This window comes from Rhinichthys klamathensis, unplaced genomic scaffold, assembly GCF_029890125.1.
Source record: "Rhinichthys klamathensis goyatoka isolate OS25496 unplaced genomic scaffold, OSU_Roscu_1.1 h1tg000093l_1, whole genome shotgun sequence".
In the NCBI taxonomy this organism is placed as follows: domain Eukaryota; kingdom Metazoa; phylum Chordata; class Actinopteri; order Cypriniformes; family Leuciscidae; genus Rhinichthys; species Rhinichthys klamathensis.
The window spans coordinates 574,409-597,945 of record NW_026606632.1 but is presented as its reverse complement, the minus strand read 5'-3'; positions in this window follow the sequence as shown (position 1 = coordinate 597,945).

Here is a 23,537-nt window from a genome sequence, read left to right as displayed (position 1 = left end):
CTACTAAAGTTATTCAATCAAGAGCAGTGAGTGATTTTCTGTTTTTCTTTTGTTATTTGATTTATATTAATGGCATATGCAGCAAAAGGTACTGTATATGCCGCTGATTTCACTTTAATACACATATCTAATATACACATGCAATGTCTTTACTTGTTGTTTACATTCACAGACATAAATGACTGTGTTAATGTGCATTTTGTGTGCTTTTGATATAACCTGTGACAGTTTAAGCGTCAGATGTGTGCGCTTAAAAACCATAAAGGTTATTTTATAATTGCAGGTACATTTGGTGTCCAAAGTCATTATTATTTTTATTTTTTTAATGGTTATATTTTTAATTATTTTAATTATTTGTTGCACTGTCATGGATCACAAGTTGTTACAGGCCATAACAATAAACTATTTTCTGTAAAAAGTGTCTTATTGTCACAGTTATCTGGACTTATTCATCTTTAGTTTCACTTTCATGGACTTTCAGTTTGTTTTCATTCATCACATGTGTTCCTTTGATTGATTTTCCTGCCACTCATCAGTTGTCATGGACACTTATCAGATCATCACACCTGTTAGTCATCTCCTCATTATCACTGTGTATTCAGTTCCTCACCTTAACGCTGTTTTTGTTGGTTGTTATTTGTGTGTGCATGTTACACATGCTGTTACTTTCTCTTTGTCGTTGTGGATTACCTGAGTTTGTTTTCATTAAAGAACCATTTTGTTTTTAGAAAGCTTTTTGAACTCTCCTTCGACTTCATCATCTACATCCTTGTGACAGAACAACTGACCAATAATGGAATATGCATAGACAGTAAAAGAAATGGACACAGCGACCCCATATACTTCAACGGAGAAAAGTGAAGTCAATTAGAAGCACTCACTTCCTGATTGCCAAGCGTACTGCACAGGTTTAAACTGAGCTTGACGACGTAGATGTGACGTGAGCAACCTGTCTGACAGTTGTAAGTCTTCTAGTAGCTGTGCCAAGAGGAATCTGAATCATTCCCTTCCGAATCTTGCAGAGATCGTGAGTATTAGCTGTCCATGAGCTAACAGCAGGAGCAACTTTACAACTCTCTATGGGCTTCTCCCTTGACTTTATATCTCCACGTTCCCCCGATTGTGCGTGAGCTTCTACTTCTGTCTGTACGGTAATTTCTCTACTGTGCGACAGAGAGTCGTGTGATGACGCAATCGTTAGCCTATTTTTACAAAAACTGCTTCTACGGGGCCATAATGTAAGATACAAGGTAATGGAGCCTTTTATACATTGTCGTGTTTCTTTAGAAATAAACAATGGACAAATGGAGTCTTTGAACGCCTCAGATGTAAAGTTATTCGCTGCCAAAGTGACGCCAAAATGAATGGGAGTCAATGGAATGCTATCAGCAGGTGAAGGCTTGCTAGCCAATGGCGGCCCCTGGGGAGACTTCAGTTTTCGGCTGATGGATTACCCCCTTGGGAATATGCAGCCATGGTTACTACTAATGAGCAAATGAAGCCTAATGAAGTACTGAGGCTTTCCCCTGATTGTTTCGGGAATAGATTCAAAGCTTCGAGAGTGTCGAAAACAGCTCCATCTGCTGTTAAGCAAAAAATAAAGCAGCCAAAACCCTGTGAAAGAATCTTCTTTATTGTAGAAATTATCTTCTATAATCGAATAAGTCTGAATGAATACTTACTTGTAAAGTAAGATCTGGGGGTTCGAACTTCGAACATTCCGACACGGAAAATGAATCGCGAACGTGATTGGACAGAAAGCGAGGCTTCATTTGTCATTGGTCACGTGTTGTCTACGTTAACAACACAAGCCTCGAATCACGGCTTCATCTGCCCGGCCCATTTATGCTCGACACGAGCTCCGACGCCTCGGTTCAAATGTCACATCACTAATGGTTACTGCTGTGGCTCAGGAGAACCACGTTTTTTTATGTTCACTGAACACTTCTGTCGTCTTGCTAACACCAGCCCCTTCGATGACGAGAGCCTGAAGTCTTTGTTCTGGATCGGGGTGAACTACCACCATGCATAGACCTCCCAGACACCTCTGGGATCCGGTGTCTGGAGAGTGTCTAGAACACAGCTGGACCCAAAGCATGTTTCACCACATGCGACCACGTAGGAATCGTGTGAGTCCCCCGCAAACGGAGAGCCTCCACCCGCCGCGATGCGTCAGCCAGCCCCCAAGGATAAGAGGCCAGTGCGGACCCTCACCCCGGAAGAGGAGCCCCCCAGTGAGTCTGACCAGGGGTGTGAGTCCACGACATCAGTGGATATTTTGGTGGATTTGGAGACTTAGGCTCATTGACTTCAGTGTGGAGGTATCATTTCTCACCCTTTCTGGACAGCACTATGTATAGACTCTTTATCTGTTTTATCGGAACCTTCATCGCTGTTTCTAGACAGCACAGACACCTGCATGAACAATTGTTGCCTTCGACCCTGTCAAATCTCCATCTGCCAGCGTCACCGCCCTTCTCAGCCAGTCCTCCAGCCCTGCCTTTGCTGAAGGTTGTCAGCCCTTCGCCGTCACCTGTAATGCCAAGCACTCACGTCAAGCCTCAGGTCCTACAACCACCATCAGTGCCTGAGCGGATAGATCCAGTGGCTCCACCTCCGGCCTCTGATCACCTCGCACCGTCTCAGCCCTTCGACCTGTTAGCTCCACCTTGGCTCCTCCCTCCTTCGGTTCCACCACACAGCCCCGGCCTTTTGACTTCGCCGGGTTCCCTCATCCCACCGGCTCCCCCTTGGTCAGTCGTCACACCACCTCCACGGATTTGCGGATCTCTGTTCCTCCATCCCCTACAGCTACAGTGGGCTCCTCCTTCCCTTCGGGTATGACTCAGTCCTCCATCACACTGGCGTCGCCTCAGTCCTCTGGTAATCTGGCTCCACCTCAGACGGTCGTCGCTGCAGCAATGCCTAGTCCTCCTGTGCCAGCGATGTCATGCTCATCTGCACCCTGGGATCCATCGGCTTCGCCTCGTCGGTCGTCTCCCAGTTGACGTCAGCCTCCACGCCACCTTGGCTCCTCCCTCCCTCGACTCCGCCGTGGGCTGTCGTCTCTAGGCTCAAGAGTGAATTCCTCTTTATATGTGATGTCACAAATATTTAGATGCTTGTCAGTGTGACGTCACTGGCATTGGCTACAAATATGATTTGTCACTTCATGTGTGCCTGCAGTTTTTATAGCAACACGTTTTTTTTTTTCAGTTAACCTAAATGTGCTTAATGTGCTAAATCTGACTAAATCAACCTGTCAAATTATCTCAGCAGAAATAATTTTTGTGGGCTAGAAAAAAGTGCAATTTCAAAGATCTAATTGTAATTGCAGGTTACTACCTTTTTCCAGTGTATGTATTAGTGTGCCACCCTATGATTTTTACTGTGCCCCCCTGGCCACCCCATTAAAAGGCCAATTCACACTGCACAAACAAACGGCAACAAACACATTTGTTGGAATTTGTCGGATCTGTGTGTTACCCCTGTCGGATATGCGTCTGTTGGCATTGGTCGGGGTTTGTTTTCATCTGACTAAACATGTTCAATCAGTGTTTATCGGTGTCTGTTGGGGCAGTGTGGACATGACCAGACTGATCTCATGAAATGGCGTATGACACGCCAATTCGTATTTTCATTTTTGGCGTGCTATCAACACGCATAATCGCTTTTCAGCGTGTTTATCAACGCCTTTGACTTAACGTTATATTACTGTATTATGTATATATAAATATATGACCTACCCCAACCCCGTCCCTAAACCTACCCGTCACTGGGGTTAATACCATTTATGAGTCTTCTCCTACCATCCTAGGAAAAGAAATATCGCTCCACAGATGTAGATATAGATTTTGCTTCGTTTCGCTCGGACATTTAACGGCGTACACATACACGCGGAATCACTCAGAGATTTAATGGCGTAGAAATACACGCAAAAGATTTCGGCGTGGACATGCACACGGATAGCTCAAAATGCGTATAGATAACACGCCACTTGAATTGAAAGTGGCGTGTATGTTTACCATGGGCGTAGGGTTGGTCTAAGCTTTGGTGGGGACATCTACTTTATCTCATTATATTCTATCCTGACCCCGATACACCATCCTGTATACTGTCAATAAAGAGCTAGTATAACTGTATAATCTCAAAAATGCACTCTTAAAAAATAAAAACCTGAGACTGTGTAATGCTGAACAACCAAACATTTTATTTAACATAAATTCTGTGGCTGATATCCTATGGCTAGCAAGTTTAACCCTCCTACCAGATATTGTTATTTGGATATTATCAATCAAATAATGATTCATTATATTTGAATAACCAACAGTGTTAACTTTTGCCTTTTTAACATTGCCAACATGTTTTTCCAGCACATGTGTCTAGCAAGCTACACTCACAAATACATTAGCTACATAAACAGAATGTAGAAACGAAAAATGTCTCAGATGATCCACTGTTTATGACTGCAAGATTCTAAGTTAAGGTAGGCTAATTAACATTCAGTGACTTGCTAAGGTAGCATTCTATCATGACTTCTATGAGTCTATCCGTGCTGCACACCCCTAATTAATGCTCCTAACCTTGAAAGATTGCAGAAGCTAGGTTTAACTGTAACAATATCCTGGGTAACCAGGATCACCAGTTTTCCACAGTAGAATCTGCATTTGAAAGCCTGGTCAGTCACTACTACTGCTAGTTATTTGTGTGGCTAGTTATTTTTGCCTACTTACACTCTGCTTTATGAAAAAGCTTCGTATGTCCCCTTTCTTCTTCTTGGGTGACATAGCTGATCTACAAAGTACAAAAAGGGGCAAAAAAACGAAATATTAAAATATTTTACTCTGGCCTTTATATATGGCAGGCAGAGAGACAGCCCTGGTAACTTACCGTCGGCGTCGTCACGCGCACACAGCACACACACGCACGCACACACCACCCGCTCGCTGCCAGTGAGTGCAAGCACAAAAAGTAGTCCCGGCCCGCGCGTGTAGCCTGCCTGTCAGATACCCCGCCGCCAATCAAATTACGGCGTATCTTGTACCGTCGTCGTCCTGGCCGTTGGAATCGATCCAAATAGGAGCGCAAAGATCCAAATGCAGCGCAAATATCAAAATAGCAGTTCAAAGGAGCTTGCTAAATATTGGTGGGGACAAATTTGTCATCTCAAAATATTGATTGGGACTAGTACCTAGCGTCCCCCCCTAAACCTACGCCCTTGCCTAGCGTCCCCCCCTAAACCTACGCCCTTGATGTTTACGCAAAGTCATGATGTCATGTTGACATGACAGTTGTTTTTCATAAAATTCTAAATCCAATGGCCAACTTGTTTGTATGTGCGGTGTGGATTTGCCTAAAAAGCTGGTTACAGGGGTACCTAAATGTAAATGTAAGTCGGACATTTGTGCATATGGATGGTTGCATAAACTAAGGGGCTGTTTACACTTGGCCAATTCATGCGTTTTCTGTGATCGGATAGCTATCCGATCGAGAAAAGACCAGGTGTAAATGCCCTCCGAAACGCTTTCGAGATGGATTTAAATCCGATCACTCAAACCACTCCAGGAGGTGGTCTGAGACGCATTCCAGACAAAACTGGACATGTCTAAATGCATCTGGTTGTTGAAACCACATATGTAAATTGTACTCCTCCCAACAATGCCTAAAAATAAACTTGTGAGAGCGTGTTATAGGCTATATGTCATGTTATAGCCAGATATGACGGCGCTATTGCAGCACGCATCACCGCAGATGAACAGCTGAACAGCTGAGCAACTGAGCGATCTATTCATCAAGCTAACATGCAAACTATTGCAAAACAAAGTGAAAGTAGCAGACACTTAACACCAGATCATCTTCATTAAAAGTAAAGAAACGAAATGATCTTACCAGGGCTGTTGCAGTTTTCTCCTATAACAGTCTTTGATTTTGAAATTAGCTGATGATCAATAAAATGCAGCTCATATCTGTTGCTTTCGGTGACGTGAACTCCATTAAATCTGCATATAGCGCGGGAAGATCAGATTTTTGTAACACATTTATGTGACCAGGTGTAAATGGAATCGTTTTGATAAATCAGATCTGATCAGTAAAAACGCATAAAGTGACCAGGTGTAAACAGGCCCTAAGACTAGTCTTACAAGTTAGACATCAATTTTATTTCTTTAAGACTGTTCATAGCTTTAAATCAGTTTCATAAAAATTTAGATTTGCCTAATTTGATACCATAAAGTAGGCTGACTGCTCCTGACTAACTGCTAGTGGGTCATACTAGACCTTAAGACACTGGCTTAGCATAATGACTATGTTTATACAACCGGCCCCAGGTGCTTGCTTAGGCCCCATCCACACTACTGCGTTTTAGTTTAGAAACGGATAATTAAAACGAATACGATCTCCGTCCACACCACCGTTTTAGCTGCGTATTAGAATTGATCTCCGTCCACATTAAAACGACTGAAAACGCGGATCACGTGACCTTTCACCAACACTGGGCATGCGCGCGCCGGTGTAAACACAACTTCATTGATAAAATTATCCCACCATGCTCTGGGTTAACCCCAAACCGACGCTCCATGTACGGTCAACGCCGCCGCTGCACACGGGAATTGTCACAGATCGCTCGAATAATAGCTTGACTCCGGCGCATGTAGGCAGTTATAGCGTTGTAAAATGCAGAATTTACTTGTACAACAGCGGCTAGCAAAGCTATACGCCATGACTGATGACACCCAATCATAGAGCCGAGCGTGAGCCTCTACTACGTCATCGTTTCTAAAGTTCTCCGTTTTGTCCCGTCTACACTAAAACGCCCTCCGGAGATTCAAAACGAAAAACGGGTCGGCAGCGTTTCTAAACTTCTCCGTTTTGGGTCTCCGTTTTTGCCGTTTCAGTGTGGACGGGAGGTGCAAACGTAGCAAAAGGTCTCCGTTTTTAAACGAAAACGCATTAGTGTGGACGGGGCCTTAGATGGGTCTCAAAGAGTCTTATACGTCTTTGAAATTTTTTATCCACCAAATTGTCACTTGCACTTGTTTGAGCTTGTTGTGTTAAGCCCATTGTGTTTAGATAAAAATTAAAAAAGAAAAAACAGATGGTGCCCCCAAGACAAAAAAAGCCATTTTCTCATCATCCATCTGAGAAACAACACCTACAGCCTATTTACACCTCTGCAGGACGATGCCTGTCCTACTCTGTGTGTGCGTGTGAATATTTGTGTGTTTTGGAGAAAATACGAGATTCTTCGTGCTTTTCTGTGGTTCATTGGTCACATCTCTGCCAAATTCAAAAGAAAAGGCCAATAGGACAGTGACTCAATAATAAAACAAATGTATAGACACTTAATTACAAATGTACATAATGCCAAACAAATAAATGTCTCAAATCATTTGTTTGCAGATTCCACAATTGTTTTAATATTCTAATGCAATGAAATTCACAGATTTTTAAGTGTGACAGTCCAAAAACATTTGGGTGGCCACTGTATATTAATAATTAACTACTAAACTATTGCCATAATAGTATAATTTCAGATTATACAAATGATTTTTTTCTCTTTTGTTTGTCAACACATAGTCCATTCATTCATTCTACTGTTTTTTTCTGTTTTATATTTGAGGCAGCGGCCTTGGTGGTACAAGTGTCCTGACAGAGCAGGCTGTAGTTTACTTTCACCTTGAGTGAGCAGACACCGCCAGAGTCCAGATGGCCTCAGACAGAGTGTGAAGAAGACAAAGACGGAGCTGAGAGCAAGAGAGAGAGTGAGAGAAAGTAAGAAAAAAATAAGAATGTGACATCCCATTCACCTTTCAGCCATCCATGTTACAGCTCATCACTCATAGGCCCATTGTTGACATTACTTTGAATGTATTATTCTACTAAACAGATAGTCCGCCAGTTCACATGATCCTTCATGTAAATGGCATGCTGATAAGGTGAGAGTATCTTCTTCTACAAACATCCTAGACTGGGGACACAGTGTCCTTTGACAAATAACCGAAAACAAAAAGGCTTATACGTCCCCACGCACTAATTTATTTGACTAAGATAAAGTAAAAACCTACAGGACCATTTAACAACATCCCATAACCATCACAATCACTGCATTATAGAGTGACATTACATAAATAGCATGAAATTTGATGAGGTTAAATGTTTCATTCACCTCATTGTGTGTGGGACAAGAAAGAAAGGCTCTCAGCTGATTGTTTGATGACCTCCATCGGTTGACCACTCTTATTAAGGTTGTGTTTGCTGCCTGGAGCGAACAGACTGTTTTCAAAATAAGCAAATTCCTTCGTAGTTTGGTATTATGGTGTAGATCCCCCCCCCCCCCTCCCCCAAATCACCACCATCTCCCTCGCTGCATGTCTGTTATGTCTTGAGGCAAACAAATAGACATAGGTTAATTATGTTTCTCAAGGGAGAAGGTCGTTTTTGGGAAAGCATGAGTATAAAATATCATAATGTCTAAAAAGAACCCTTAAATTTGAAGCCCTCTCAGTAGCAGTTCATAATCAGCCCTAGAATGCAGTGACCCAAATCCCGAAGCAACCAGCCCTTATGCCTGTTTTGTCTTACTCCAGATGTAGGAGAGAGTAGTAACAGACACTTCATGTGCTACCCCTGTTGGCAACTGTTACCATTGGTTAGCACTTGTTTTCGCCAATTGATCATGTTTTGTCGGGTCGTGGAATGTCTGAGAAGTGAAATACTGTAATCTGGTGATTGATCGCATTGGTCAGCATCTGTCGGTGCTGTGTGAATTGGCCTTAATATGACATCAGTTTAATCAATTATATGTAGAAACGAGCTGCAGAGATTTAATCTCGACCACAACTCTCCTGAGGTGACAGAAGTTGCATAACCCTGTAAATATAATAAATGATATAAAAAGAAATCCATTTTGCTCTCAAAAAAGAAAAGCAGAATGAGCATCTCCACTCATAGTGAAGTTTTACAGCATTCCTAAATTAAATCAGTGCATTTTAACAAACTGGTTGAGCGAATTATTCAATGACCTATAAAAGATTGACATATGTTACCTACCTATTACCATAATTATGCAACCTGCAGAACAAGTCATGGAAAAATCTTATCCAATGCACAGACTGACAGCCTACGTGGAAAATATGCAAACGCATGCAATCAGAGGTATACAAATAGAAACAAGTACTTTTGCTTTCTGACCTAACATCAGTCTTATTTGTGTTTGTCCAATCAAATTTAAGGATTGGGACTAACTAATTTGACAAATTATATGATTTTATTCACAATCAGATTCAATTTGTAAATAATTTTAAATATAGTAATTTGAATCAGCCACACAATGCTTAACAAATTTTGATTATCACACTGAAAAAAATTTGGTGTAGAAACAGTTTTCACCCAGACATCAATAGTAAATTTGCCAATAATCCAATAATGTTATTTCCAACAAAAAAAAAAAAAAAAAATTAACAGTAAGGATAAAATCATGAACTCAATTGCACATGTGCAAACTGATGCCGTGTTACAATCAACCTCTTTGTATTTTACACTCATACACATTTTAGGTGGCATTGGAAGATTTTAAAAGAACTTTAGAAAAGTTCAAAGAAAGAATTCGTAGCAGGTAAAAGTTTATCACAGTTAGATATGTTGAAATAAAACACTACCTTCCTGCAGTTGCTAGATAAATGGATGTCACACTTATCATTCGCATTTACTAACTGTATCTGTGTCTCCCTTGGTCTACTGGGGTGGTCTGGAAACAGGACAGTTAAACAAGATAAAGAGGGCGGGAGGACTGCTCTTCATTAAAGCAAAACATTTTGACCATATGACATTCTTTCAACAAATAATCTTAAATATCTTAGGCCAGTTACTTATGTTTAAACATCTGTATGTTTAAATCTCCCTGCAAGAAAAAAACTGACTACATTTGTAGGAATAATTGGAGCACCATCATTCAGCATACTGAAACACTTTTCACACAGGTAGTAAAATGCAGGAGTGGATTATCAAGGAGAGGAGGTCCCCTCTGCTCCTGGTGGGGGTGATGACGGGGGCCGTTGAAAGATTGATGTCAGTGCTGGTAATGAATCAGCCATTATCTGTGAAACTGGGATGTCCTTGAACTCTAAGGTTTGCCATATGTTGTAAAGGACAGAGGGTTTGCAGAAAGGTGAACACCTTAATCAGTGTGGTTTCCTTGGCTCAAAACAGGTCAGTGAGACCTTGGTTGGTTGGGACAAAAAAAAACCTTGGGCTCAGTTTGTGGGTACAGTAGTTGGTTCAGTGTGGTGAACGTTACGTAAGCAACCGTTGTTTACACCATACCAACTCAAATGGTTTAATTTAGTTTTATTGTCACATGGCTACATTTGATGGAAGCAATTTCTTTATAAATCTATCTCTCTATCTATATATCTACAGTATCTATCTATCTATCTATCTATCTATCTATCTATCTATCTATCTATCTATCTATCTATCTATCTATCTATCTATCTATCTATCTATCTATCTATCTGTCATGGGCGTAGGTTTGGTCTAAGCTTTGGTGGGGACATCTACTTTATCTCATTATATTCTATCCTGACCCCGATACACCATCCTGTATACTGTCAATAAAGAGCTAGTATAACTGTATAATCTCAAAAATGCACTCTTAAAAAATAAAAACCTGAGACTGTGTAATGCTGAACAACCAAACATTTTATTTAACATAAATTCTGTGGCTGATATCCTATGGCTAGCAAGTTTAACCCTCCTACCAGATATTGTTATTTGGATATTATCAATCAAATAATGATTCATTATATTTGAATAACCAACAGTGTTAACTTTTGCCTTTTTAACATTGCCAACATGTTTTTCCAGCACATGTGTCTAGCAAGCTACACTCACAAATACATTAGCTACATAAACAGAATGTAGAAACGAAAAATGTCTCAGATGATCCACTGTTTATGACTGCAAGATTCTAAGTTAAGGTAGGCTAATTAACATTCAGTGACTTGCTAAGGTAGCATTCTATCATGACTTCTATGAGTCTATCCGTGCTGCACACCCCTAATTAATGCTCCTAACCTTGAAAGATTGCAGAAGCTAGGTTTAACTGTAACAATATCCTGGGTAACCAGGATCACCAGTTCCCTTTCAAGGGAACTTCGAGCTGCGTTTGAGACGCGGTGGGAACGCTCTGCGTGATTGCGTCATGAAGCACGTGTAAAATCAGTCCAATGGAAGCCCGATACGTCATAGGTGACGTCATAGACCAGGAAACTATAAAGCACCCTTGAAAACAGACCGCGACAGCTTCTGTAGTCTTCAGCAAGCGCTCTCTGTGATTCTGTCCTTGTCTATTTATTGTTGTTTGTCAAGCCCAATATATATATCACTATCTATCATTATGGCGAGCAAAGCAATATTATAGACGTTGTGTTGTTCCCTGCCCTCGTTACATCACGGGTGGGGACACACATCAGCTTTTTGTTGCTGTTTGGGAGTGGAGCATGCAACAGTCATTTCTCGAGGGATCTGACTGTGCATTGCGAGAAGCTGTCCGTGAGGACGCTCCGCTCTCGCCGGGCGTTCTTCGAGGAGGACGGTTCGGTTCGCGTTCCCCGAGCGGGTCTCTCTCTGTTGCCGAGGCTCGGAGACGGCTAGTATTTCGGGGTTCGAAAACGGATCTGACAGCGGGGGTTGGGACGGGCTCCGCCCTTTCTCAGCTTTCACATGCCAGATCTAGTGTGCTGCGATTTCCAGTTCCGAGGAATTGGTATCGTTAGTGTTTTGTTTAAAAAGAAAGAAAACAAATACAAATCTTTTTAAAAAGGCAGATGTTTGAGTTTTCAATGAATACATTTTCCAGCTCATAACTCTGTTGAATAAAGAGGAGCTTTTTTAAAGAAAAAAAGGAGGTTTTATCTAGTGCTGTTGCCAGTTAAATATTTACTGGCCAGCTGAACATTATGAGATTGAAAATAAAGAAGAGTTTGTTAGATGAACTGTATCTTAAAACAGGAAAACTCTGTATCTCAGCCTCCTCGTCGGGGACTGTGGTTTTTCCCTATCTCCACACTGAGGTGTCGAGATCGTGGAATAAACCGGTTTGTATTTTATGTGTTTAATCCCCAGATGTCTGACTATAGTAATGTTTGGGTATTAAGTATCATAGTATGACATTGCCTCGGGTTAAAGAGACGCTTGCGAGCTTTCTCTCTCCCGAGTCGGCGTTATCGTTATTAACCCCGACGTTACCCACCAGCCATCTTAATAATGAGTACATTTTTATTGGGCAGCGCTGGTGGGTAGAGTATATAAGGACATGGATGAATGTGAGGGGCGACTCTCTGAGGAGGGTCGCAGCGCTGCCAGTTCGGTTGTTTCCTGCTGGTGGCCGCAGAGTGATATATATGTATATATATATAAGTTTTTCTGATATAAAGATAAAGGAAAATAAAGATATAATTATGTCTGTTCTTCTGGATGCTCCGCTTTCAAGAAAACTAAGAAATAAACCATTCAGCGGCGTTCCAGAGGTTTCTTCCTCACCAATCTAATGTTCCTGAGAACTATTATGCTCCTCTCAGCACAAAGTGCAAAACAGAGCGTCGCCATTCGGGCTCCTCCGCAATTGAGGGATACCTGGGTGGCGGTCGCAGTCTAGCCAGTTAGAGACATGCAAGATCTGAGGACTGTTTTATCTCTAAAATAGCTTTGACAAAGGAGAAGCCCTGACGCCGAGGCGATCTGGCTTCTAAGGGTGGTCCCCTCTGGGGTAGGGACGGTTTTGAGAAATCGTTTCTCCTTAGCACCCTTTGGGGTGCGACTCTCTGAGGAGGGTCGCAGTACTGCCAGTTCGGTTTCCCTGCCGGTTCGCCGTTTCAGGGCACCAAGGTGTCAGTGTCCCCAAACGAGCCTTCAAATAAAAGAAGAGCAGTCAGTTCGGTTTCCCTGCCGGTTTGCCGTTTCAGGGCGCCGAAGTGCCTGCTTTTTTCAACGATCCTCCGAGGAGGGTCGTAGGAACTAAGCTAGTTAGAGGTAGGCAAGATCTGAGGACTGTCATCATCTCTAATAAAGCTTAGACAAGAAGTCCTGTCGCAAGAAAACGAGGCTATCAGGCTTCTGAGGGCTCCTCCGGGGCAGGGACGGTTTTGAGAAATCGTTTCTCCTCGGCGACCTCTGGGGTGCGACTCTCTGAGGAGGGTCGCAGCGCTGCCAGTTCGGTTGTTCCCTGCCGGTTCGCCGTTCAGGGCACCGAGGTGTCAGCGTCCCCATACGATCCTCCGAGGAGGATCGTAGAGCGGTCAGTTCGGTTGTTCCCTGCCGGTTCGCCGCTTCAGGGCACCGTAGTGACTGTTCAACCAAGGGACGGTTTTGAGAAATCGTTTTTCCTCTGGGGTGCAACTCTTTGAGGAGGGTTGCAGCGCTGCCAGTTCGGTTGTTCCCTGCCGGTTCGCCGTTCAGGGCACCGAGGTGTCAGCATCCCCATACGATCCTCTGAGGAGGGTCGTAGAATGGTCAGTTCGGTTGTTCCCTGCCGGTTCGCCGCTTCAGGGCGCCGTAGTGACTGTTCAAACAAATCCAGAGGCCAGTCTTGAGAGACTGGTTCCCCTAGTAAATTTCTGGCAGCGTGGAAACTACTGCCACATATTTCTCAGTGGGTCCTGCACACTATAGAAAAGGGTTTCAGAATTCAGTTCGGTTCTCGTTCGCCCAGATTTCTAGGGGTCCTCCTCTCATTGGTGGACCCCGAGCAGGCTTTGGTTATGGAGCAGGAAGTACTGTCACTTCTGCAAAAGGAGCTGTAGAAGGGGTTCCTCCTCCCAGCAGACAGCCATTACTTCATTGTTTCCGAAAGAGGATGAGGGAGGTTCCCGAGGTTTGCTTTCGGGGGCGAAGCATACCATTATCGGGTTCTTCCATTCGGCCTAGGTTTATTACCCCACACCTTTACAGTATGCGTGGATGCAGCTCTGGCTCTTCTGAGACTCCAGGGCATTCGCGTATTATACTACATCAATGATTGGTTGTTCCTAGCTCAATCTGAGTTTATGGCAGTTCGGCATCGAGATGTCGTTCTGTCTCATTAAGGATGTTGGAGTTGCCTCTCAACGCCAAGAAGAGTGTGCTCTGAGGACCACTTTTCTAGGTGTAGCAATTCTTACAGCCGTAATGGGGTATATCTAGGCCAGTCACTCACTGTGAAACAGTTTCAGACGGGTGGGTCTCATGGCAGTTGCGTCCAACGTATTACTTTTGGCCTTCTGTTCATGAGACCCCTGCAGTGGTGGCTCAGGACCAAGGGGTTTTTCTCCGAGGGGAAATACGTTTTCGCATGATCAAAGTCACGCGGCTATGCCTTCGTGCTTCGGTCATGTGGAAGAACCTTGGTTCCTCGCCCAGGCCCAGTGTTGGGGGCTTCTTGTCGACGCATATTGCTATCGACGGATGCTTCCCTCACAAGTGGGGGCGATCATGAGTGGTTGCTCGGCGAATGGCGGACAACACCCTGGTGGTCTCGTATATCAGAGCAGATATCCTGTTGAGGCAGGGGCTGAGGCCCAGGGGATTCGAGACTTCACCCCGAGGTGGTGGAGCTTCTTAGGGAGAACTTTGGTCTAACTAAAGTCAAGTCGACCTTTCACATCGTTTGTACAACGCATTGCTCTATATGGTTCCCCCTCACGCAGCCAGCTCTTCTCAGACTGGATGCGATGGTGCAGGTGTGGCCGAGGCTGCACCTGTACGCATTTCCCTCGATATCTATGCTCCCGGAGGTTCTGGAGAGGGTTCGCCGGGAAGGGGCTCATCTGCTACTAGTAGCCCCGTACTGGCCGACTCGAGTTTGGTTCTCGGACTTTGTCTCTTCTGGACGGCTCTCCCATGGAGATTCCGTTCAGGAGGGACCTGCTGTCCCAGGCAGGGGGCACGATATTTCACCCTCGACCGGAGTTGTGGAAACTGTGGGCCTGGCCTCTGAGGGGGCCAGGCTCATAGAATCCAGTCTCTCGACTGAGGTCGTTGAGACATTCTCCATTCCAGAGCTCCTTCCACGAGAAGACTGTATGCACTGAAATGGAAATTATTCTCCACCTGGTGTGGTGAGCGTCAGTTAGATCCTGTTAACTGCCCTGTTGGTTCAGTTCTCGATTTTCTGCAAGACCGTTTCTCTGCTGGATTATCTCCTTCCACCTTAAAAGTTTATGTGGCGGCTATTTCGGCCTATCATACCCCTCTGGGGGGTACTTCTTTTGGGAGAGATCCTCTGATTACTCGTTTTCTCCGTGGTACATTGAGGTTGAGACCTGCACTGCACTCTAGAGCACCGGCTTGGGATTTAGCCATTGTACTTGAGGGTCTGGCTCTGGCTCCCTTCGAGCCTATTGAAGAGGTTTCAGAAAAATTCCTCACTTTGAAAGCTTTATTTCTCCTTGCTATTTCATCTATCAAGAGAATTGGAGATTTGCATGCCCTGTCGGTTGCTCCGTCATGTCTGGAATTTGCACCTGGTATGGTGAAAGCATTTCTATACCCTAGACCGGGTTATATTCCTAAGGTCCCAGTTAATGTTAGGGGCCCAATAGTGTTGCAGGCCTTTTATCCTCCACCTTTTAATACCCCAGATCAGGAACAACTGAACCTGTTATGTCCAGTTTGGGCATTGGATGCCTACGTTCACAGAGCTGCCCTGTGGCGTAAGTCAGAGCAGTTATTTGTATGTTTTGGGTCACTCAGAAGAGGGTGCCCTGCATCTAAACAGGTTATGAGCAAATGGATAGTTGAGGCTATATCATTGGCTTATGAAGCGGCCGGTCAGCCTTCACCTATGGCTGTACGGGCCCATTCTACAAGGAGTATGGCGGCCTCTACGGCCTTAATTTCGGGTGTTTCCCTTCTTGACATTTGTAATGCGGCAGGTTGGTCCTCTCCACATACATTTGTCAGGTTTTATGACCTTGACCTCTCCACTCCTGGGGCGAGGTTGCTTGCTTCTTAGTGTGCGCAAGGACTTCACACAGAACGGGCATTTGTCACTATGGCGTAGTGGGTATGGGGTTCCCACCGCGTCTCAAACGCAGCTCGAAGTTCCCTTGAAAGGGAACGTCTCAGGTTACGTATGTAACCCTGGTTCCCTGAGAGGGAACGAGACGCTGCGTTTGCCTGCCATACTTCCTGCATACCCTGATCGACTTACTTCAGACTTTTCAGAAGCTGTCGCGGTCTGTTTTCAAGGGTGCTTTATAGTTTCCTGGTCTATGACGTCACCTATGACGTATCGGGCTTCCATTGGACTGATTTTACACGTGCTTCATGACGCAATCACGCAGAGCGTTCCCACCGCGTCTCAAACGCAGCGTCTCGTTCCCTCTCAGGGAACCAGGGTTACATACGTAACCTGAGACGTTTTCCACAGTAGAATCTGCATTTGAAAGCCTGGTCAGTCACTACTACTGCTAGTTATTTGTGTGGCTAGTTATTTTTGCCTACTTACACTCTGCTTTATGAAAAAGCTTCGTATGTCCCCTTTCTTCTTCTTGGGTGACATAGCTGATCTACAAAGTACAAAAAGGGGCAAAAAAACGAAATATTAAAATATTTTACTCTGGCCTTTATATATGGCAGGCAGAGAGACAGCCCTGGTAACTTACCGTCGGCGTCGTCACGCGCACACAGCACACACACGCACGCACACACCACCCGCTCGCTGCCAGTGAGTGCAAGCACAAAAAGTAGTCCCGGCCCGCGCGTGTAGCCTGCCTGTCAGATACCCCGCCGCCAATCAAATTACGGCGTATCTTGTACCGTCGTCGTCCTGGCCGTTGGAATCGATCCAAATAGGAGCGCAAAGATCCAAATGCAGCGCAAATATCAAAATAGCAGTTCAAAGGAGCTTGCTAAATATTGGTGGGGACAAATTTGTCATCTCAAAATATTGATTGGGACTAGTACCTAGCGTCCCCCCCTAAACCTACGCCCTTGCTATCTGTCTATCTATCGTATGTATCAATCCTTTATGTAAAATATATATTTTTTATTATTATTTATGTTAAAAAAACATGTATTTAATGTACTTGTTTCCTAAGTTCATATGAACTGTGAATTGCCATTTGGTTTTACAATTATACTGTAATTTAAAAAACATACAGCACACCTGTAAAAGCAGCAAAACAACAGCAGCTCTGAATTTACAGTTCTTTACTGTAATCTTTACAGTAACTAATTTCATTTGAGGAAATTAACATTTATTCCTATTCATTTGAGAAAAAAATCTTAAATTCATCAATTGCCATTCCATATTTATACTGTGATTTCATTTAATTTGAGTCCACTAAAAAAAGAACGCTTCTTAAAAATAAAATTAAGTTAAAAGGGTTAACTAAACATCAATTTAACTCAATCCTCTTGCAGATAATTGCTAGTTAACAATAGCACATATGCATGCAATGAAAAACTTAACAAAAAGATCATTACTGCATCAGCAACTACACAGTTACTCTCTGTTAAATAAAGCAACATGCAGCATAACATCAGGGGCGCAAATACCCAGTGTCAGAGGGGTATGCAGCAACAATTTTTGCGCCCCCCAACCCCCCCCCAAAATAAAATAAAAAATAATGCCATGTAATAAGTGAGTAGGAACGAGTGAGAGCTAACAGATAAAATAAGTGCAAAATTGTCATTTATTAATACAATTAAACTATAGCTATAACCCCCCTAAAAAACTATAAGCTCCATTGGAACAGCAATACCAGTGTTTCTCACAGGATTTTAGGTAAAACTGTGGTAGGTGGACCTCTGTTTCTCTAGGGGGGTTGGGGGGCATGCCCCCCGTAAGACATTTTTTTGTTCTTTAATGTTAAATTCAGCAGTCTGGTGCACTTTGAGAGTTCAAAATTAAAAGCTCCAACCCATATTCAGGGTGCAAATTAAACAAAGAAAAATTCAAACCTCTTTTAGTTAGTGTCTGTCTACATTACACTACTACATAATAATAGTTATAATATTAATCCCATGATAGTAATAGCCATATATTGTAAAACAAATGCACTGAAAAATAAAGGAAACTTTCATAATTAGTTTTGTACTAATTTCTATACTTGAAAGATATAAGCACATGATGACATGTTTCATGGGCCGGTGTGTCAGACAAAAAACTAAGGCCATCCTTAAAAATATTCTTGTTTGCCGTAACCCGACCGACCCTGTCAAATTAGGACCGACCCAATTATTTATTTATTTTCCCTTTTAGTCCGACCGACTTGCCGGTTGTAAACTTGCATTAAGACCGACCGATTTTTTTTTTACTCTTCAAACAACTAATACAAATGCAATAAAATAATATACATTTATCAGACAGCTGTTCTGAAATCTATACAGTCAGGATCTAAACACCACCTTTTCAAAAGATATTTTTAATTAAGATACAGCTTTTCTTAAAAAATATAGTAGTATTCTGGTCCATCCTCTTACCAATCTGGTTAATATCTCCATTAGATCAGGGCAATTTCCAGACGGGTGGAAAAATGCTCTAGTAATACCGATTTTTAAATCAGGAGATGACAAAATGTCTTGTAATTATAGACCTATCAGTCTTCTTCCAGTATTGTCTAAGGTTTTAGAGAAGATTGTCTCAGGACAACTTGTGCACTATCTTGAGACAAACCAGTATCTGAGTCCTCTGCAATTTGGATTCAGGCACAACCATTCCACAGAATCCGCTACTTTATTAACTGAAAACATTAAACAATCACTTGATAAGGGAAATGTAGTTGGTGCAGTATTTTTAGATTTAAAAAGGGCATTTGACACAGTAAATCACAACACCTTAATTTCAAAATTAGCTAAGTTCAATTTATCCAAACAGTCATTGTGCTGGTTCGATTCATATTTAAAAGGCCGTGAACAGTGTGTTGTGATTAATAATGTGAGATCCACTTTTCTTAAAATCAAAACAGGGATTCCTCAAGGCACGATCTTGGGACCCATACTCTTCAGTCTCTACATTAATGACTTGCCAGATGTAGTATGTCCAGATATAGGTCTACAGATGTATGCAGATGACACAGTGGTATATGCATCTGGTAATACCTATATTTCTGTGGCTGACAAACTTAATGCTAACTTAGAAAAAATATCATCTTGGCTGACCTCATCTTGTTTAACCTTAAACACCAAAAAAACAAACTCTGTCTGCTTTTCAATTAAAAAACTACCTCTAACACAACTTTTGAACGTAAAAATTAATGGGGAACTTATTGAACAAGTACCTGAAGTGAAGTACCTCGGAATAATTTTGGACTATCAGTTGAACTTTAAAAGTCATATTAAGAAAATCTGTAAAACCATTAAGGCCAACTTGAGCTGTTTTATGATGATAAGACACTGCTTGACTCTTGACTGTGCTTTTATTTTTTTTAATTCTATGATTCTAACACGCATATCTTATGGCTTAACCACATGGTCTCAAGCTCATCAGTCATCTTTTAAAACCATAGAGTGTCTTTATAACCGTGCCTTGAAAGTTTTGGACAAGAAGAGAATAAGGTACCATCACTGCCAAATTCGAAGCAAATATAAGATTTTAAGTTTTGCTAATTTTATTTCCTTGCATCTGGTTAAACTGGTCTTCAAATGCTTGAATGACGCTGCTCCACCACCGCTTTGCAAAACAATAACAAGACAGCAAAGTACTAGATCAATTACCCGTTCAGTGTCAAAAGGCAACTGTAGGATCCCTTTTCGAAGAACATCATTTGCCCAGGCTGCTTTTTCAGTTAAAGGGGCAAAATTATGGAATTCTTTGCCAGACCATTTGAAATGTATCCCAACATTAGCCTCCTTCAAAAAAAACACAAAATCGTGGTTAATTCAGGAACAATATTGCTCTCATACTTAGTATTTATTTATACTTTGCTATCTCTGTATATTTCCTGTTCTTTTTTATTGTAATTTTCTTCTCATCTTTTTAATAATGTTAAACTGTATTTTTTATCAAAAAGCCCTACTAGGGACAAGTGTCGTGAATTAGCTTTAGCTAAAAACACTATGATACATTCATCAGATGACTGTTAAAGTTGATCTATGTTATTTGTGTCTGTCCCTATCTAAATAAACTATATATAAAAAAAAAACTCGTAAGAAACATCCACTTTTGTTCTGGTTCTGACATTGCAGTAAATCGCGCTGATTAAATCTAATGCATCTAACCGTACTTTGTTCTCAAATTGTTAATGTTAACAACGTCAGCATTGCGTGACTACATGTAATGTCCTTCCGATATGTATCCTTGTTTTCGCATGGGTCCGGTTGCAGTCTCTTTTTTTGTAGCCACTCCGAAGTCCGAACGAAGTCTTTTGCATTTTACAGCGGGTGAATCTGTGGTGATTGTCGTTTGAACCTTTCTGGATCCGCCATCAAATTGATAAGTTTAATTGTATCAAGTGCTGTGAGAAAAGGCTATAAATCTCCACCTCCAACATCCTCACACGCAATATAGCCTGCTAGCCGAGCCTCTTCTTTATGTGTACAGATGTGACGTAATGACGCAAAGACATGCTCGAATCTCCCGCAGAAATCCACCAGTACCACTGGAATTAAAAACATTATTACAAGCTTACCGCTTTGAATCGAGCTAAGGCAAGCAGATAGTTTTGAACACTGGCTGGTTATGTATTTTCTCAAATATGTATTTTGGATAATTTTTAACCCAAAAAAAGCTACGGACTGCAGCTTTAATTGTATTTAACTTTTTTTTTAACTGTATTTACAGATAATTTGATATTAATGAAATAAAATGGTGCTTAATTTTACTTAAAGAAAGAACACTTTCATGTTACTTAAAACACTTTAGTACACTTTTAAATTAAAAGTTTAACTTTAAAGTCATTTTAAATCATGTTTTAATAGTCTTTTGTCATGCTTTAAAGTAGTACACTTATTTTGATGTGTTGACTAACATACTAAAGAACATGTAAAGTATTGATTATTAGTGTGTTATACATTTAAAGTTACCATATTTTAAATGTATTACTTGCTCTTTAAAAAAAGGTTTTTCATCTAGCATGCAGTTCAAACAAACAGAAATGCATCCTCTGTTTGGACTGCATTTAGGTTTTGAAATGCGAGTGAAACAATGTTCTGGTTAGACCTCAATTTATATCCTTTTTAATTACTCTGTGCATATCAAGGCTAATTCAATTAGCTTTGTTTTCTTTTATAACATAATAAATAACAGCAGCTTTAACTTGTTAATGGATTAGAGCCAGTAAACAGTGTTTAATATGGTACGGTGTTGCCTCCAGGCAACATAGTCTATTTTAGCTTTTTTAAAATAAAAACTAATACAATTTTATTTGTCAATGCTCTCTAAGGGGAGGGGAACTCAAATACTAACCAATGAAAATGCAAAAGAGTGGTAACATGACCCACAGGGGTCCATTGTGTTCCCTCTTTCAGCACACGTGCACATGTCACATGGCTCCATATTTTCTCCACTGAAAAGGGCATTTTTCACTAATTTCTGTCCAGATAATCAACTACAAAAAATCTTAGTCACGTTCATTGGTTAGTAAAGAAGTATTTTCAAAAACATTACATTATATATCATCAAATGTATCATAGGGAATTACATAAAACTGCATGTTGCCTCGAGGCAACATTGTACCATAATGGAATCACATAAGGCCATCCCAGGCATACTAGGTTTGAATACAAGTATAGTTTAATTGTAAGGAAAAGAGTTTGAACTATCTAAATGTATCTGGATTTTTACAATCTGAAAACTCGCATGGTTCGACAGTCACTATTGGCCACTATAGTGGGTAATCGGGCAAATAGTGGATTCATGGGACGGGCGTGTGGCTTGTGAGTGGTCAGCGGGGGTCGACGGGACATTTGGCCACTATAGTGGGTAATCGGGCAAATAGTGGGTGAGTGGGACGGGGCGTGTGGCTTGTGAGTGGTCAGCCGGGGTCGACGGGACATTTAGCCACTATAGTGGGTAATCGGACAAATAGTGGGTTCGTGAAATGGGGCGTGTGGCTTGTGAGTGGTCAGGGGGGTCAACGGGACATTTGGCCACTATAGTGGGTAATCGGGCAAATAGTGGATTCGTGGGACGGGTGTGTGGCTTGTGAGTGGTCAGGGAGGTCAGCGCGACATTTGGCCACTATAGTGGGTAATCGGACAAATAGTGGGTTCGTGGAACGGGGCGTGTGGCTTGTGAGTGGTCAGGGGGTTCAACGGGACATTTGGCCACTATAGTGGGTAATTGGACAAATAGTGGGTGAGTGGGACGGGGTGTGTGGCTTGGGAGTGGTTAGGGGGGTCAACGGGACATTTGGCCACTATAGTGGGTAATCGGACAAATAGTGGGTTCGTGGAACGGGGCGTGTGGCTTGGGAGTGGTCAGCCGGGGTCGACGGGACATTTAGCCACTATAGTGGGTAATCGGACAAATAGTGGGTTTGTGGGACGGGGTCGTGGCTTGGGACCGTTCAGTGGGGTCAACGGGACATTTGGCCACTATAGTGGCTAATTGGACAAATAGTGGGTGAGTGGGACGGGGCGTGTGGTGCCACACAGGATGAAGGCGGCGCTGCTTCTGGGATTTTCGGATTTTGGGGTGCTCCCGTCGGGCCCCTGGGGGGGTCAGGACCCCCTGACCTCACACGGGTCATTAGGTCGGCCTGGGAGGTCTTCCACATGTTTGATCTTGCTGTTGTTCAGGCCTGGCCTTCATATTAGGAAAAGGTTATGGTGATTGTTAATGTTTTACCCTGAAACAACACCGATTGTAATGTTTTGATATAATAACTGGATATGATGGTTTGTAGTACTTGAGTTCCACGATGGTACAATGTTGCCTGAGGGCAACAGCTGGATAATAAATGTTACTTTTTATTAAATATGAAATGTGTAATTCATTAAAAACTTGATAAATGTGTTTGTTCAAGTGTTTAGTTAAATAAATTGATGTTTTCAATAAATCTATAATTTTTTTCTTCATGAAAATGTCAAATGTTTTAATTTGTCCATTGTGGTACAATGTTGCCCTGAGGCAACAAACTTTTAATTAATAAATAAATTTAAAAATAATGATAATGTTTATTGATATTGTTATAGTGTCCAATTTTAAGCAGGAAAAACATAACAAATAATTTTTTTCTCACTGATATCATATTGCGTACCATAGAGGGTTAAGAAATTCACAGGCTACACTGGCATTGAGGAATAATAGATTAACTGTTTGTTTGTTTTCTCACTGAGAGAAAACTCAGTAGAATTAATAAGAATGAATTGCTCTTAATGGCAGTGTTGTCATTTACTTGTATGCACTTTCTCTGTTGTTTTAGCACCAAATGCACTAAAGAAATTATGCACATCAGGTAATAATGCAAACATGCCTGCACTACAGTAACATAAAGTCTTTGCAATACTGAGGTTGCAGAGAGGCTGCATCTGAAGCAAAGTCCCTTTAAGGCAAGTCATTTTACTCAGTGGCCATCTTTGAAATGCCTCACAGGCAGCTATTTCAGTCATGCAAG